Source organism: Schistocerca piceifrons, chromosome 4, assembly GCF_021461385.2.
Source record: "Schistocerca piceifrons isolate TAMUIC-IGC-003096 chromosome 4, iqSchPice1.1, whole genome shotgun sequence".
Lineage (NCBI taxonomy): Eukaryota > Metazoa > Arthropoda > Insecta > Orthoptera > Acrididae > Schistocerca > Schistocerca piceifrons.
Genome location: NC_060141.1, coordinates 154,933,938 through 154,952,830, shown reverse-complemented (window position 1 = coordinate 154,952,830; position 18,893 = coordinate 154,933,938). Strand labels below are relative to the sequence as shown.

At 40.2% G+C, this 18,893-nt stretch overlaps 1 protein-coding gene across 1 annotated transcript in view; it reads right to left on the bottom strand.

The window, feature by feature from the left end:
- Nucleotides 1–13,811: 13,811 nt before the first annotated feature.
- LOC124795688 (homeobox protein homothorax) overlaps nucleotides 13,812–18,893 on the bottom strand; it is a 1,001,790-nt gene continuing 996,708 nt past the window's right edge. Inside the window, exon 14 of the mRNA XM_047259768.1 lies at nucleotides 13,812–17,034. The gene's annotated coding sequence lies outside the window, so the exon portion shown is untranslated. The remainder of the gene's footprint in view (nucleotides 17,035–18,893) is intronic.

Below are 18,893 nucleotides of genomic sequence, written 5' to 3'. Positions count from 1 at the left end.
CTCAGATACACATGGCTAAAATTCAGAAAAAACAAAGGAAAATGGGCCAGGAGAGCAAACTCAAACTCATTCTGTAACTACATACATAAGCTTAATCTTCACAGGCTGCTGTGCGTAGGTTTTAGTCCAATTTGAAATGTGATACATTAAAAATTTATTTTCGGTTAAATAATTATTTTCTGCATTTTAGCCTTGTGTATCTGAGGTCCACTAAACATATATATATATATGGTCTGAAAATCTGTGATAGTGTTTTATAATAGCTACGAAAGTACTTGCACTTGGAATAGTTCACTCTCTAACTATTACCTATTGCATGTGCTCTATGTTTGTTGTTATAAATCTTACAAATATTTTCAGAGCTATTAAAAATTCAATCACAAATTTTCAGAACTATCTGTATGGGGTTATGAACCTGTATAGGGTTTGGAGAAATCGCAGTGTAGGAAATACTGTGACCAGACAGACATTTTTCGGAAATTATTTTCTGGTACTGTTACTTGTTTCAGCACAGAGTGCATCTTCAGACAGTAGCATTGATTTCTTGGCAAGTTTTGCATTTTTTACGTGAAATGTAACAAAGTTTTTGTGATTATGTAGTTTACAAAATGATTTTAATTTTTTGTGAAAAATATAAAAAAGTTTACACAAGACTTTACATTGTATACACGTTTTACACATTGTACTTACTTTGTGAAAAGGTCTGCTTTATATATTATGAGAGAGAAGTTTGATTCTCTTTTTCGATCCATACTGATCCAACAGCAAAACTAATTACAAGATGCAGATACATGTGTTTACGTCACCTGCCGATTTAATACATGTAAGGTTATGGCACACCTTTAGAGCTACTGCAAAGATACTTATAGTAGATATCATTTTAAAGCTATACATTAAGTTATTTAACTTCGAAAGTTGCTGGAAATGGTCAGTGAAGAATATATATACTCTCTGTCAGTTATTTATTAATTGTATTATTTGAAACTATGAGAGTTGTATCACATCTTGGAAGTACATTTAGTTCCTGAATTCTAGTTGATCATCCACGATGCAGTCAGGTTTACAGTGTGTGCAGTAAAATATTTCTGATTGTTCCAACCAAATTATTTGTTATCCTTTCTCCACAAAATGGAATACTTTAAAATTTTCTTTGATTCTTACGTCTTTATTTCCATGCTGGGTCAAGTGAGCAGTGAAAGTTCATTTATTTAGGCTCCAGCAACCATGTATCCTTAGTATCATGCAATGAAACTCCTCCCACTGTGGCCAGAGTAAAACTTGGGGCACACAGAACAGTTTAGTTTATAAATCCCAGAATTTTTGTGTACTTATTTCTTTAAATTCAAGTTATGAACTATTTTGTCTTTCATTTTATTGTTGGTGGTATACCTAAGTTTGATGCTTTTAGCACAGAATAAATTTGCAGTCTGATATGACACTTTACTGGTGAATGGTATGCAGACATATTTCACTGAGATTTTAGGGGCTATTTGTGCTAATAGGCTTTTTTTGTTTCTTGTCCTATTGTGAATTTTATTGATGGTATCAGAGCTGTAACCATTATTGTGGGCTTTTAGACTGATTTTTCTGGTTCTTATAGTTTATATTCAGTTTCCATTCTGTTCAGTATTACCCTATAAAATGCCATTTTATGTTGCTCAGAATGTCATGATGAGCTGTTGATTGTTACAAGAATTAGAAATACACAACCCCATTCGCAACAAACCCTTATAGCATCCTGAATGATCAACTAGAACTAAGAACCCAAATGTACCTCAAAATACTGACAGAGAGAATACTCGTTATTGACCATTAACTGCAGATTTCGAACTCTAATAATTAAGTAGGTAGCTTTAAAATGACCTGTGCTAGGAATAAGTATCTTTGTTGTAGCTCCATAAGTACGCCATATCTGTACACTTATCATGCATTTTGGCACATGAAATCAACAGCCGATGTAAACAGATGTATCTGCCATTTTGTATTTAGCTTATCTCATGAATTAGCAAGGATCTAAAAAGAGAATCAAACCTCTCTTTTATAAATATGGAAAGGAGAGCTTTTCACAAAAGAAGTACCATATATAGAACTCATATACAGAGTAGAATCTTTTGTAAACTATGTAACCACAAAATTTTTACACATGTTTTAAACACAAATGTAAGAGCTTTGTAGACAATATAATCACAAAAAGTTCTTTTTTATTTCTTGCAAAGAAATCATCGCTATCATCTGGCGTTGGGCTCAGGCCAGAAGTAATACTGGTGCAATAAAATTCTTTCTAAAAGAAAAACTTATAGCTGGTTGCAGTATTTCCTACAGAGTTATTTACAAAAACAACTATGCAGTTGTCTAACTATAATGGATACAATAATTAGAGAAATTTCTTTATACTATGAAACGTCCCCTTAGAACAATTATACATGACTGTGCTTAAACTGACACACAATATTTTTAGCGCAACGCAATCTGACTTTCAAAAATCCCTACAAAAGAATGGCCCTGACTAACATTAACCTATACCTTTCACAAATCACTTACCTCACAAAAATCTTCGTTACTCGAACTACTGCAATACAGCGAGCGCCACTACTGCCAGCTAAATAAAAGATTCAAACTACGGAAGCCACTAACTACTGATAGGCATAGTTAGCAAATGAAAGATTTTAATAGAGAACAAACAATGTATTTACCTTAATAGTGTTGAAAAATCATAATATACATAGCAGTTCATGACAACCAGTCTTACAAATTTCAAAACTCCGCCATTTCTCTCCCCACATCCACCACTGCTGGCGGCTCACCTCCAACTGTGCCACGCTACGCGCTGTTAACATCCAGCTGCCCAACACTACAATGGCAGACAACAATGCAAACTAGCCACAGACTGCACACAGCACAGCCAGTGATTTTCATACAGAGCGCTACGTAACGTTGCCAATAAGAAAACATAAACAGCCTACTTACAATACTTTTCAGTCTGATTTAAGAAACTGGTTTATTAGAATTTCATTATTATTTAAATAATTATTTAAATTTAGTTTCTGACTTACTAATGGCCCAATCTCGTTATTTTCTACTACTAGCTTATTTCTTTGCCTAATGAAAATCTAATCTTCCACTAAATAAAGTATCAGAAATATGTTACATTTAAATAGCCACTAGATATGGTACAACAACGTTCGAGGCAAAGACACTAACAGTGGAGATGGAGGGTCCTGGGCACATTCAACCTAATGATCTACATCAGTGCAGTTACACTACAGCATCAAGTGCATTTGTATCCTACTTTTAAAAATTCTACCACTGTCCAATGCAATTCTGCAAACAATCTGACAAGAAGTGTCAATAATTTCCCCAACTTTGCTCCTCAGTTCATATGTTTCTCTTTATGAGCCCAATCGAATGCAGACTCGTTGTTTGGGTTGGGGAATTTATAGTTGATTGAAAGAAACGAAGAGCAAGTACGTTTAATGGCTGCGAAGGAAGCGGAGGTGATGAATTCATGAAAAGCGAAATGGTTCAAATGGCTCTGAGCACTATGGGACTTAACTGCTGAGGTCATCAGTCTCCTAGAACTTATAACTACTTAAACCTAACTAACCTAAGGACATCACACACATCCATGCCTGAGGCAGGATTCGAACCTGCGACCATAGCGGTCGCGCGGTTCCAGACTGTAGCGCCTAGAACCGCTCGGCGACACGGGCCGACCGTGAAAATTCTTCCAATTACGTCCCTGCTTCCAAAGTTTGTAGAGACAAACGCAATGCGTAAGTACTTGTTCCTGAATGGCTTGCTTTAGACCATAATTTACTATTTGTTAATTCTGGTGTGCAAAACTTAATGGACGGAAGTAACATTCACATGATGTGTCACTGTGAACTAGGTCGTTGAAGCTTGACGCATACGTAGAAATAATTGTTACAATATAGTACAGAAGGTTCCCGGAAGAAAAACGCAAGGAGAATATCTGAAATGACGCTTTCATTCAAAAACAATAATTACATTGAAGTCACCGCGATTTATGATGGTCCCCAGAGCATTACAAAAGGCCGGGCGTTTTACTTAGCACTCTGTGTGAGTGCCAGGATGATAATGTATGCTCTGCAAAGTGCTCTCATCCTGGCCAGAGGATTGGTGAAGAGATCTCGTGGGAGAGCGTTCCATTCCTCTGTCAGCTGGAAGATGGTCACTGGTGCGAGACACGTCTCCCAATGCATCCCAAATGTCTTCGATGGAATTAATGTAGGAGGAAACGGCAGACCAATCCGTTCACTGAGTATTCTCTCATTCCAAGAGCTTCCCCACCTGCACGGTTTTGCGGTCGCGCGTTGCTGCCAACCACAAAAATAAAGTCAGGACCAAATGCAACCCTGAACGAACATTTTCGACTGTGCTGGATGTACCCTCATAAGGAGAGAGGTGAGAAAACTTAAGAAGACATCCGGGAACGTTGTCGAACAAGGTTGAATTCAGTGTACTTATTGTCTTTTAATAGAAGTGTCATTTCTGTTCGTCTTATTGCGTATTTCTTTCTACGATACTGCACTATAGAGCTGTTCCTTCCATGAATGGTCCAGCTTTCATCGAGCTACGTTAGCTGCCAGTGACAAATCATACGAAAGTGACTTTCGTCCTTAGGTTTTGCACATCAGTCTATATTCATCCGATAAACTATGGCTTTCACTTCTGATTGATTGCTAAAGGGGAAAGTAAAAATATCACAATGAAGACTCTGTTATCGGGTACCTACATTAACTCCTGTCATTTAGTATTACGCTGCATATCTGATAATTAATTGTTTATCATTTTTTCTGACAGTCAGTTCGCAAGAACATTAAATCTAAATTCGGGCGTGATGTCGATGTACGCCTATATTAAAGAGCCACCAGCTTCAGATCGGCGAATTATTAGTATGAGTACAATAAGCAGTAATTTCTCGTAGCGGCACGTGAAGACTCTTTGCTGACAACGAAGTTACGTACGGGAAAATATCCTCACTTGGGAAGAGTAGGAAAATTCACAGCGACGTAAAGAAGACATCCGTGTGAGACGAAGAACCATAGTTCGTGTTAAGTATCGATCAGTGAAAGATGATGCGCATGAGTAGAAGATAGAAAGATACTTTTTAATTACAGCATCGGCGGTAAGAGCTCAACCTAACTGTCTTAGAATCGTTTTAAGAGGTGAACAGAAAAAAGTATTTTCGGTCATTTCATTGCAGGTAACGGTGAGGAGGGTGGGGGTTACGGGGACAATGGGAAGTTGGAGGGAGAGATGTAGTTGACTTAGAGATTTTTTATTGTGGGAATCTGGGGTGATGTAATTCTGGGGGAGACAACCTACAAAACTGCTGAACATCGTGTTATTGACTGCTGCCCCAGTATTTGAGGCAGCCATGATGTTAGATTGCTGGCGATTCAGCAAGCGCGACCGTAAAGTTAAGGGTTTTCACATTCGAAAATTTTCAATACAGCAGTTGTTATTTTTCGTGAAGCGGTGTTGGGTGTTTGTACGGAAATGATATTCAAGACACTCACAAAGAACAGATGTGACTGCCTCATTCTAACGTGATATATGAAATTAGGAAATGCACAGAAAGTAACTTTCCAGCACTCAATTTAAGTGTAGAAAAGAAAACGGATAGACAATAAAAGTACAAACTACCCTCCACCTCACTTGGAAGCACCTTGCAGGCTTTTTTATGTATCTGAGAAACATTGGTGTAGTAAATATCTGCAATACGATAGTTACTCGTGTATTTGTGATATGAAATTCCCTGTGTTCTGCAACATAGTTCGGCCGTCGTTCCACAAAAGTTTCTAAAGAAGACATTCCACAAAACTGAAACATACGGAACGCTCTCAGACGTAAGGTAGAAGGCTCAGAGGTGTGCTATGCTATTCGATTAATGCTACCAACAGCTGACTTTCGAATAGCATTATAGAAAGACTGTGACATTAAATAGCGATTTTAGCGCCAATTGACTACTTACCTCAACTTCACATCCTATGACTTATTGAATCCCTCCTGTTCCAAAATTTATACTGCCTGTCACGCCCTCCTCTGTCTGGCTGTGTGGTATCCTTACACGTGCAGCCGGAGAACTTTAATTACTCAAATAGAGATTGACGCAAAGAAGGAAGCTTGTGGAAAGCGAAAAAATCAGAAGAGTTTTAACAAAAAAATTTATTTACAAAAAGCAAAAAACGACAATCTGTTTCTTAAGAGAGAGAAATTCAAATTATACATGTTTGAAAAATCATCTTTTAGATGCCGTTCTGCGTCACGTACGCATTAATCCAAACGGTCATTTCTCACTGCTCCACCACAACCAGGAAATAACAAATGTTGTCTTGAAAGCTGTTTCCTTTTGCTTTCACTGTCCTTGATCGATCCTGAAAATGAAATCACAAGGAAATAGGACAAATTCAACAACACTGGAAACCAGTGAACATCTCCTTATCTTGATATGAACTGGTTATGTAACAACTATCTCATAGCTGACACTGATTGCCTTGAGCGGATGATCTTACACCATCTCAATTAAAACACAAATTGTGAAGTTAACTGAAGGTTGAGTAATGAGACTACAACAAAAAACTGCTACATCTCGAAAAATCACTACGACTATTTTCCCATTTTCGAAAATCTAAGTTCCAATGACGATGTGTAAAGAAACGGTACGCCATATCACCAACTTGCAGCTGTGTAAAATTCGTCCATATACAGCGTTAGGATTGGACAGTCTAGTAACGATCGTCGTTACTGCAGACAAATTACACGAGATGAGAATCACTTTCATTTCACATAAACAAATAGCTGGAAAAGTCACTCCCTCGTTAATGTTTCCCGCGATTTTTGAAGAGAGTGCTTAGGGAACGTTCCGCTGTGTTTCCTTCCTGAACTGCGTCTAATGCAGATGAAAGTTTGTCTCATAATTATGCTTCATTCGGTGAATATACTGCTGTTTGCTTACGAAGTGAAAGCCGCAGGCTTTCGAAGACTAAAAGAATAAAATTTTGATCTTTTGTGAACTGCGTGAAGTTGCCCATCCATTCGATTTCTTTCTTGGAGACAATTTTTTTCATATTTTGTAGTAAAGTTTTTATTAATTGATTTTGTCATGGAAATATGATATCTAGCTACATATGTAGAACATTTTAATTGTGGAAACGTAATTAGCCAATCCTAATGAACTACTGTACTGAACGGCTGGCGATACATACATCGCAAGGTATTGTACATTGGTGCCACCTGCATTCAGTTTCCACCACACACCACAAAAGTTTCATGTTCTTTTTTCACAACGCCTATTGGCTTGCCATTAATTGGAAATTAGTTTTATATTGTACCCTTTGTTTAATTATTCTTTCTCAGTGCATCTGTGAGAGTCCAATACAAACAAGTTGACGAGCAACCTCATCCCAGGTACGTTCGACGAGAGACGTTCCAGTTGCTAGCGAAGTCCAGAGAAACAGTGCTTCGAAGAAAACTGTTACATTCCTTCCACATGTGCCAGGACATTGGTCTGCTGGAATATGGCATGGGAATGCCATCAAGAACAGGGCGGAAATTCCGCCCCTAAAACTCCCACCATACAATCAGCTCTTATCAATTGAATGCGGGACACAGCTGACAAGGCAGCAGTTTTCCAGTTGTGTAGGGCCCAACCGATGTGGTCATGAGTCCAGGAGAGACACTGCAGAGGATGTCGTGCTGTTAGCAAAGGCAGTCGGTGAGCGGTGTGTGGCTCTCGTTGGTAGGTTGGCATCATGTAATAGGGATAGTGGCGTCTTGTTTTCTTCTTCTATTTACCGGCGCCACTACGTTTGCTAGTATTGTCTGTCCATGAGTGGCAGCAGCGGCGTTTATTGATATCTAGAACCCGTACTATCTTTGGAAGGAAGTGCAGTGTTTTTCGGGTCGGGTGTGTCGGTGGCCACAACCTCGTTGTCCACTGGACCCAGCACGCTGAGTTGAGTGAACATTAATCCAGTAGTGAAACCTCCATTTTGGTGGTCACGCCGTTTATTCGTGCGTTGCTGCTCGAGAGTCATCGTGAGACGAACAGCAGCGAGTGGAGAGTGTCGAGTTGGCAGAATCTCTTAGCAGTCTTCTGCTGCCTGTTATTAGTTTTTGAATTTTGTGTTATTATTTGGTGAAATGCCACCAGCCGTATTTTATTGCCCAGTGGCCGCAAACGCCCCTGTCACCTGCCCTGGGGGTTACCGTATTTTTGTGGCAGTGTACTTTTCCTCGTCTTGCCGATGCTGTCCGGCATGACGTGTAGTTCGACAGCCTCCTTGATTTCGGTGTGGTTTGTTGTTTCTTTTGTCTACCTTGGTTGTAGTCGTTCCTTCTGCCCTTCGATGTTTTAATCACCTGATTCTGAAGATGCAGTGCTGTCTGTCACTTCGCCCTCGCTTGAATTATTCCATTGTTGTACTGGTTATCACACTTTAGATGGATTTGGTAAAAAGAATGATCGGAGTTTAAACTGTCCCTTGTTTGTTAGGTGAGCATAACTCTTGGCTTCTTGTCTCACCGCTTATGCAGCTGTAGGGACTTTTCTCAGGTCAGTCCTTGGAGCACTGTCTCTGGATCCCTCAATTTTTCTATTTGGTCTGTGTAAATTGTTTAAAAATAATATTTCTTTAAATTATTCCTATTGCTTGCGGCCTTCAGTCGACAAATAATTTGAATACTTCTTAATAAGGCCTTTAGCCGTCAGTGTAGCTAGTGTTGCAGTCAATTTTTTTAGGTGATAATTTTTTAAAAACAATTTCCTTAAATAAAGTGTATGTGTTTACTGTGCAACCAACGGTAGCTGATTAGACCCTGTCCACACCTTTTCCTGCTTTCCCTAAGTCCCACGTCTCAGTCGGGTCGGTCATCTGCTGCCATAGTCCATTAACGACAAATTTCGCCTTACTGTCCTAACGGGTATGTTCGTCGTATGTCCCACATTGAGTTCTGCAGTTATTTCACGCAGTGTTGCTTGTTTGTTAGCACTGACAACTCTACACAAACGCCACTGCTCTCGGTCTTTAACTGAAGGCCGTCGGCCACTGCGTTGTCTGTAGTTAGAGGTAATGCCTGAAATACGGAATTCTTGGCACACTCTTGAGGCTGTGGTTCTCGGGGTACTGAATTCCCTAACGATTTCCGAAATGGAATGTCCCATGTGTCTAGGTGCGTTCAGAATCTGTTAATTCCCGTCGCGTGGCCACAATCATGTCGGAAACCTTTTCACATGAATCGCATAAGTACAAATGACAGCTCCGCCAATTTAGTGCCCTTTTATACCTTGTGTAGGTGATAGCAACGCCATCTCTGTATGTGCATACCGCTATTCTATGACTTTTTGCACCTCAGTGTAAAACGAGATGTCAGGGTTCGATACACCCCAAAGGCTGATCACTCTGTTCCATTCAAATTCACGAAGATGTTGATGTTGAGCCAGTTTGCGTGAAAGAGACGTTATGACATTTGCTTTCCAGTTTCTGCTTCACTTGTATCTCTTCTGTGACTAAACATGTCGAAGAACTGAAATGGCACTAGTTAGCCAAACTGTACTCCATTTCTCTGCATCTTGATCAGCATTGGCACTGGTGTACAAATATTCCGATCCTGGTACCATTCGAGCCATACTTCCTGGGTGTTGCAATTTCCACAAATGACAATGTTCCCAGCTGTTCGTGTTGCTGTTTCGTAAGAGTTCCCAAGACAGTCAAAGCGACGCTGGACGCCGAAACGGGAGTGGAGCGGAAACGCGGCCGTCGGGCCTTGACTTGTCCTTGGGATTATGCAGGGCGGCTCCTCATAGCCAACGCGGCGACCCAGAAATCTGCTCGCCGACGGCGCATTTGTCTCCTGTGAGCCTGCGTCTTCCGCTCTTGATCGCTGCCCAGATGTCCTGCACATGGCGTATCTCCAAGTGTTTCAACAGCGTGATTGTTGTTGGCCTTTGCGGTGTGCTGTACTTGATGAACTGTAACTGCGCGCTTTTAAGCAATAGTCGTATCTGCGATAATTTCGTATCCTTGAGACATGATCGTACAGTCAACATATGTCAGCAAAAAACACTAGTGGAGTTTTTCATTGGTACTTGACACAGTCTCTGGACGTCATTCCGTCAGTCCATGCACATGCCGCAATGTGTTTGTTAGTGTCAGACTACATGTATATAGAGTGGGTTGGTAGTAAGTTTTTTTTTTCAGGTATGTCACTTCTGGCAATTATTTACGTACGAGTAAAATGCAAAACAGCACTTTTTATTGATTTTTTGTGCCTCCTTAACTGAGTTGTTTCCAAAAAAACTGGGGCTGAAGTGGCCTTTTTACTAACTTTTTAAAGGTCTTTTAGTGCGCAAGGTTGATCCTGCAAGCGACGCTACAGCTAGTGACCTTGATTTTGCATCTCGCTACATAGCGAAGAGGACCTTCATGCTATAGGAAGTCCCAAGTTCCACAAGTTGCCTTCCAATGCAGCACTAACAACCTCAGCCTGTTCAAAGCTCGCCACACAGAGTAAGGTAGCTCAGTTCCTTAGTCTGACTCTTCTCTTGGAAATACTCGTACATACGGGTTCTCTAGTTCCGTCCCCCATCTTTCATGCCAGTGCTTCCGACCGATAGGCACACAGGAAGAAGACTTGAGTTTTTTGCTGAAGTTTTACCTGGATCGCAGACGACTCTCAGCGGGCTGAGATCCTTGATTTGGGTGACGAAAGTCAAGTTTCTATTTTTGTCCTCTCCACATCTGACGCGGTATATGGGTGCACGTGAGGGTGTGCGATGCCAACGAGTGTTTCTGCATTGGTTTTTTGTTCAGACATCACGTGCAACTCTTACTGACTTGCTTAACTCGGCGTCCACTTCTTCTTATGTTCAGATGAGCTCCATACAGTAGAAGCGTACTCAACGCTAGACACTCGCACAATGTCACAAATGATGTACGCTACAGCTGTGAACCGGCGCCCCATAACATGTTGGTCAGTAACCTGACAATGTTTCTTGTGCAAAACCTTGGCACCACTGCGGTTTGGAAACAACACTGAACAGTATTTTTTCTAGTTCAGTGGAGGCAAAAGGCTGTCTCATATAGCACCAGTGTTGAAATCAGCCTTCGGAGTGATTCAACTTTAGTTCTTTCCATAACGTTAAAGATATGATCAAGTTTTCGCACAGTCCCTAGGAGTCTCGCTGCGATGCGTTTTCAAACATTCTACCTCATTTCATGAACCTTCATCTAGCATCATTTTATTCACGCAACTGAATTAACTCTGCGACTGCGGTCGTTGTAAAAGTTTCCAGTTGGGAAATTTACCTGTATATGTGTTACTTCGTGTTCTCTCTTTTTACATGCGTTTTTCGACCTGTTTGTCTGAAGATGTTGTATCAGTTATCTGTATTTAGATAGGATATTAGACCAGCAGCTGGTACTAGCATTTTTTTCTATCATTTGTTGTAGCACCTTTTATGGTGTAATAATTTTAATTTATCCCTTTGGTTGGTTACACACTGTCAGTTGAGATCCCATTATGTTGCACGAACCATTTGTTTTAAATAATTTGCAGGGTTCTATAACTTACCTGGAAATGTACAGTAGTCATATCGCTGTTTTAGCTCTGCAGAAAGCTAACTTTGGACTAAAAAACATGTTCTTTACAGAAGTCTGCCGTCTGTTGCTGCTCTGTCCGCCAGAGGACAATTAATGTTGAGCACATTTTGTAGGTCTGTGTCTGTGTCAGTATTCCTCGTAGCTTGATTTCCATGACTTTCAGCCCACACACGCTAAAAACTTAAAGCTCTAAGTTGGTAAACGGCAGACCTATTCTGGTTGACGATAGTTTCGGTTCAGCAGTTTCCTCCCAATTCGTCTTCATCGTTTTGATATTGCAGAGGAATCTTTTTGTAACAAGGAAAAACTTACCACTAGTTTTGTTCAAAGTTCCACACTGGACACACTGCAACTTAACAGTTAGCGAAATATTCTCTTTCATCCAGGTAAATCATTGTGTTTTGGGAACATATGAAAAATGCGTGTCGTGACGGACATAAAAAATAGCTTTTAACTATTACTCAGTAGGTACATCTCTAAATATTATAATGATTAACGTTATCATGGAATTTCTCAAAATAATACGGAAAGATTAAAAAACGTGTCTTTGGATAATTAAATCGGTTGTGGAAGTCTACTTTCTCACATCTCTTTCCTTGTGACGGATTTTGCTACACGTTACTCTACGCATGTTTTGGATTTATTTTTCTGTATGGAGAATCTTCAATGTTTCTTCATCGTTGTTGGTTTGATGGAGTTTGTTCCTTGTTGGAGTGTAATATTGTTAGTAACTGGGGTACTTCCGAAACACATTGTATATCCCATGCTGGCGTTTCATTTAAACTGAGTATGTGATTTAAATGCCTTATTACTACTATGCAATTAATTTTAGTTTGTTGCTACATTGTAATTTATTTTAGTCTTTAACCTACAGTTATTCAATATCACCGTGGTAATGTGTGATGCTTTGGAAAGCCATTTCTGGATTTGTGATACCAGTGCGATTAGGCGTATCATATTAGCATACCAATATCTGGGCAGCAGTTCTAAATACATGACACGAATGTACATGAGGACGTTTTGTAGTTTTTGTACTACATTTGTCAAATGTGGAAGTCATGAATTGTATTCTGAATTACTGTTTAACTGTTCCAGACATTGCAAAACTGTTATTTGAATGTATACTGCTTGAAAGACACTTTGGCTTGTGTTCCTTACTAACGGAAATTTATCTAATTTATTGAAGTCGATAGATGCACTGATATGTGTGGTTCTTCAGATTAGTCAATAAAAAACGGAATGTGAAACATTGATAGTAAATCATTATTAATTTCCAGTTACTTACATCAGGTTAATGGCTGGAAAACGAAACCAACACGTTACATTATTTCACGATTTAACTGAAGCAGTCTGCAGCTGGTACAAGATAACGGATTCATTTGTGTCTTTGCTTAACTCTTTTTTTTTACTTAAAGTAATAATAAAAAGAAGAATGCAAAGAAAGAAATTAACTTACAGCTAATTTTTGTTAGAAGCATATTCTAAGCCTCTCAATAGGGTGAGATATACTTTTGATAAAGACCGATTTACGTTCACTCTTCAATGTGAATTTCAGTATATTTTCAAGAAATAAGACGGGCAAATGATGAACAATCAGTCACTGAAATCATGGGGGTAAATGTATGAGAGCAGAGGGAAATGACTTTGGATATAAATGTATGAAAAAGGAGTAATTTTTGTAGTAGCCTCTAAATCGAAGCATTGGGTGTAGATTGAGTTCCATAATTACTACCAATCTGTTACTTTATGTTTGTTGTGTGAACCCTGATGATTCTCATTTTTACCATCCGAAGGAGATAAGAGTCAATACAATAAACTCTATATAAAACAGTGTAGTGTAGGTGACAGAAAATACGAACTTGTTGAACTAGATGCATTGCGTAGCGTTTTGTGTGTGTGTGTGTGTGTGTGTGTGTGTGTGTGTGTATGCGCTTAACCCGACGTCCGTCAGTGAGACGATTAGTGAGTGGTTTGGTGTTGCTTTTTACCATTCTTCTCCGCTGAATCTCATCAAGGAATATGTCAAACAATCATGGAGAGGTGCTGTCTTCCTATAATCAATACATAATGAACTTTTTTTCGTTGCAACTACGGAAATGAGAAATGACAGAGATAGCAAGTAAAGAGGATAAAGTTTGCATAGAAAAGGTGAAGATCAAGAAATGGAAACAATTATTTTTTCTAAATAGGGCAATTTAATAAAACCACAGAATAAAAATCATTTACACAATATGTAGCATTTAATGCTGACGTCTTGAGAAAAAAAAGATTACAGAGGACATGTTATCAGTTTAAATTGTAGAGGTATTTCTTTTTTGTCGCCCTGTTTTAGTTGTTTTAAGCAGCACACAATATTACCTCACCTCTCACACCATAATATACAGTGAAAAGATGGCACTTTATATACATGACTGAACTGATGAATACCGTATACATTGGATAAGGCGAAACATGGTTTTTATTCCAATGACATCTTCTCAAAATATAGACACAGATGTTTGTCGTGAGAGACATATTTTAAGACAATACATCAAGGACTCAATATCATTCTTCGTATACTTGTCAACAAATTGTTTTAATATAAAAATCCCTTGATATACTTAAAATTTCCAAGACTTAAAACGCCACGTTTGCTCCCTAAATAATGAAAACTCGCAGCTTCCCAAGCCATCAGTATACTGTACATTCTTAGTGTTTCTCTGATTACCTCACAGTGATATTTCTTGTACTTCCGTGTATTCAGTATAACTTCGATGTGGTTCGTTTGCCCATTTGGCATAACGAGAAAAACATTTAAAAATAGATATTGATAATCATTTACAACAACGTCCAAAAAACTAGTGGAGGTATACATCAGATTTGCAGAGTTTCTGCGCTCACTGTAGCTCACTCGTATAACAAGGACGTCTAAGTATATCAAGGAATTGTGTTTGGGTCCCTGTTGTATTTGCATGCGAAATAATTCCAGACGGACAGATAGAATGACTGGACAGTGATAAGAAATGTAGTAAAATTCTGCAGTAAAGTTTTGTAAGCAGAAAATAAATTCTAGATCTGCAGGTAGAACATTCATTTATATCTGTAGCCTGACCTCATACTACACGTTATTTACTCATGGCATCTAGAAGTGAAACTGTGGGTTTCATTCATAAAAGCAAAGGATTCACCTAAATCAATCTTTTCATCCCACACATGTGATCCAACTAGGTTTGCGTGACAAAAATGTCGCACCAGTTGTCTGAAACAGATTTTGTGTCTACTACAATTCGTATAACCGTTTAAATTGCCTGCATTCTGAGCTATATTTTAGCAAAGATATCGAGTAATCTTTTTTTCTTTTCCATGACGGACGAAAATGTATATTCAAGAGTGATGAAACATGAAAATATTTATCTAAACAGTAGGCACACTACTGCAGTAGCCTCCACACGGTGTTTGATATGGTGGTGAGGTCAAGCCACAGGGGTAAAGTGCTTCGCTAAAGCACAGTCGTGACTCTTAGACAAGTTCTCACAAGCAGTTCCAATTGTAGTGTTACACTGCTGGTGGTAACGTAAGCACTGAGGCTGTAGGAGAACTTTGATCACAGACTCCGTTGAAATTTAGCTCTTTATAAAACACAGCAAATTGTCTTATTCAGTATACAAGGAGATCCATTTTTTTTATTCACTATACTGAAAATATACACCGCTAAATTAAACCAGTATTTCACTGTATTTACAAATACAATAAATTATATTGTGCATATATTAAATACTTTTTGGTATGAGTTCAAAAAATTTAAAAACTTTATCATTCCACTTTTATGTAATAGAAGTAGTCGACAATTTCTGAAATACAATTTTAGTCAGTAGCCGTATACATCAGTATTCGATTATCGTAGTTCTCCATTACCCACAGCCATTGCCAATGCTGCAGCACCCAGCATTAAGACTTGAAGAAAACTATGCACCTGAGTTTCAATATTCATGTATACCTGTGTATTAAGTATTATTAGTCTATAATGTATGCAGAAGACCACACATTTCGATAGTTATCTAAGTTGCAGTAACTTACGTATATCTTGTTCATTAAAAACGTGTCTGGGAAGTGGAAAAGGAGTTATAAAGGGAAGAAACCGGCGATCCGGACGGGGAGCAGACGAGAGTTAGCGGTAAAAGCGAACAGAACAAAAAGAAAAGTCACAACAGATATAACAATTAAGTTTTCTTTTTTTTATCCTTTATAACAGCACAACCTTTTGAAATATTATTTTTTTTGCACAACAGTACTTCATGCTTACTCGAACATATGGTAAAGACGAGATCGGAAAAAAGGGACAGGCCTCTAGAGCGGAAGGGCGGGAAGAAAGGAAGGTTGGAAGGAAGGAGAGAGGGGTTATACAAAAAGTGAAACGATATCCAACTGGTTTGCAAAGAAACGGAACGGTCTGGCGTACGAGGCTGCACGGGCGTGGGGACGGGTCGGTTGGTGTGGGTGGAGGGGGGGGGGGTGGAGGGAAGTTGGGGGGAGGGGAGGGGATGGGTGTCTAAGCTAAACGTTACATCACTTTGACGAGATCCCCCCAGGTGGCAAACTTAGCTCCTGGGCGGCGCATCAACTCGTAAACAACGCGCAGTCTATCCACAAGTAACATTATGATACATTATATATAATATTGTAATTGCTATTGTATTCTCTCTACAGGGTCCGTTCCTCGTCTTTCGATCTCCTCGAGCAATTTCTGGTTTCCTTCGTCGTGTTTGTTATTTCACTGTCTGTGATGTCTGCGAAGACCTCGGCGAGTCTCTCCGGCGAAAGCGTGGCGGGCTGCAACCAGCGCAGGTCTGTTCGTCTCTCCTCGTTTCCGCAGCCGTAGACGAGTGAATGCGATCACTTCTCTCGGGCGCGTGCCACACTTCCACCACCTTTTTCTTTTCATTTTACACACATCACATTTCTTGAAATAAGAAACACAGCACTCTCCCACAAACGTATTAACCAACATCGGCGCTTCCCGCGCCGATACTGAAAAAGTACAGGCGAAAACACTTAAAACGCAAAATGTCCAGTCCGGTGCTAACAACGAAATCTTGTAAATGGTATACGAATTTCTGCTTCGTGTTTTGTACAAGTCTTCCCGTAATCTCTGCGACATTTGTACAAAGAGCGATCGCGTCGCGGAGCGGGCGGTGCGGAGGCGGCGCCTCCGCCAGGCACCCGCGGGGGCGGGGGCGTCGGCGTCGGCGGCGGTGTCGACGTCGGTGGCACCGGCGTCCACGGCAGAGGCGCCGTCGCTTCTCCCCGCCTCTTGTCGAGCGGCTGCAGCGGCGGTGCCGTCGACGTCGTGGTGAGCACCGCCTCCTTGGTGCCGGGCCAGCGGACCGCGAGCCGGCGCGGCCTGCGGCTAAGCTCGTGGGCACCGCGTCTGCAACACAAGGCGCACACGTGACAGCGTGGAAGTCGACGGGACATGGTACGCTATTCGAGCTGTTGTAAGCTACGTGTAAAATTAAACATAAAGAAAATTTTCCGTCAGTGTTCTGCAAAAAAAAAAAAAAAAAAAAAAAAAAAAAAAAGACACCAGTATTAAATATGAAACACTTGCCTGATGACTGAAATTGTACACCAGCCACAAGCCGCATTTAACTTTCCTTTTACTGACATGTTTTACTCGCCAGAAGTAAGTATCTTCATAAATTAAGTTCAAATGGTTCAAATGGCTCTGAGCACTATGGGACTTAACATCTATGGTCATCAGTCTCCTAGAACGTAGAACTACTTACACCTAACTAACCTAAGGGCATCACACAACACCCAGTCATCATGAGGCAGAGAAAATCCCTGACCCCGCCCGGATTCGAACCCGGGAAGAAATTAAGTAGGCAAGCGTAACACGTTAGATACATTTGGCTGTGTACCGCGCCGTCGTCATGTATAAAAACTTATTTCTTAAGACCCTCGTGTCTGTCGAGTGAAGCATGACAATAAAGAGAAGTTACATGTGGCTTGTGGCTGCTCTACAGCTTTAATTTCTAACGGTCGCTGTTACCCCCGCAGGCTAAATTTCCATGATCAAGTGGCTCTGAGCACTTGGGACTTAACTTCTGAGGTCATCAGTCCCCTAGAACTTAGAACTACTTAAACCTAACTGACTAAGGACATCACACACATCCACGCCCGAGGCAGTGGTCGCGCGGTTCCGGACTGAAGTGCCAGGTACCGCTCGGCCACAGCGGTCGGCGCAGCATTTTCGATGGAAAGTTTTTCCACCTACCAAACAGCCCGGACTTGGCTCCCTCTGTTTCTCATTTTAGCTCACATCAACCACTGTCTACGAACACAACATTTCGGCACAGGAAAAAAGCTCCAGATGAGCGTAGAGCATTGGCAGAAAGCAAAGGCGGCTAACTTCTATGACGAGATACATTGGAAAGTTGGTGCAATACTACGACAAATGTCTCAGTCGGAGCGGCGAGTTTGTAAGGAAGCAGCTGGAAAGTGTACAGATAACTTCTGCAAATAAGACTTTTTTTCTAGATTTCTCTTTGGTTTGCGTTTCGCGATCGATAGGACTTTCCTTTCCGAATAGCCCTCGTAATTCTGTACCATAAATAAGATAGCAACAGAATGCAAGATGTTCCTCTTTAAGCAGACGTTAATAAATCTTCACCAACGAATCCAAATATCGTATAAAGCTTCACAAGAGACAGTAATGGTATAGGCGAGTGTTTTGCAAGAAACCCGCATATGCCGGTGCAGGTGGTCTGGCAGGTCCGGTGGAATGACGTAGGCCTATGGCACCTGATAAGACATATAAGGTGTAGGACACTAAGGATGGAAGAAGGCGATATCCCTACCTATCGAAATACTGAATAGGAATAATCGGTAAACAAGTAATAAGTTGTGGGGTGCCTCTCCATCTCCTAAATCCGTTAATATCTATTGTAAATGTATAGCGCTATCCAGGAGCGAGAATTTTATTGTTTTCATGTAAATAAATAGCGCTGTCATTAGTTTTAATTCGTAATATACAACTATTAGGAGACACAATTCGTAAATAAATTAGTTTAGCAGACAGCAGTCAGCCTATCTCCATGTGGCAGAAATGAGTATTCTTCAACAGACGTGTTAATGGGTGGAAGTATAAAAATGTAGTAATGCTCTGATGTAAAATAGTAAACCATTAAATAATGAATGTAAAAAAGCACTATCGGCTAGATAATCATTACCACTCCTCGTAGGTTTTTCCAGAGGGGAAAGAAGATCAATTCTACAATTCATTTC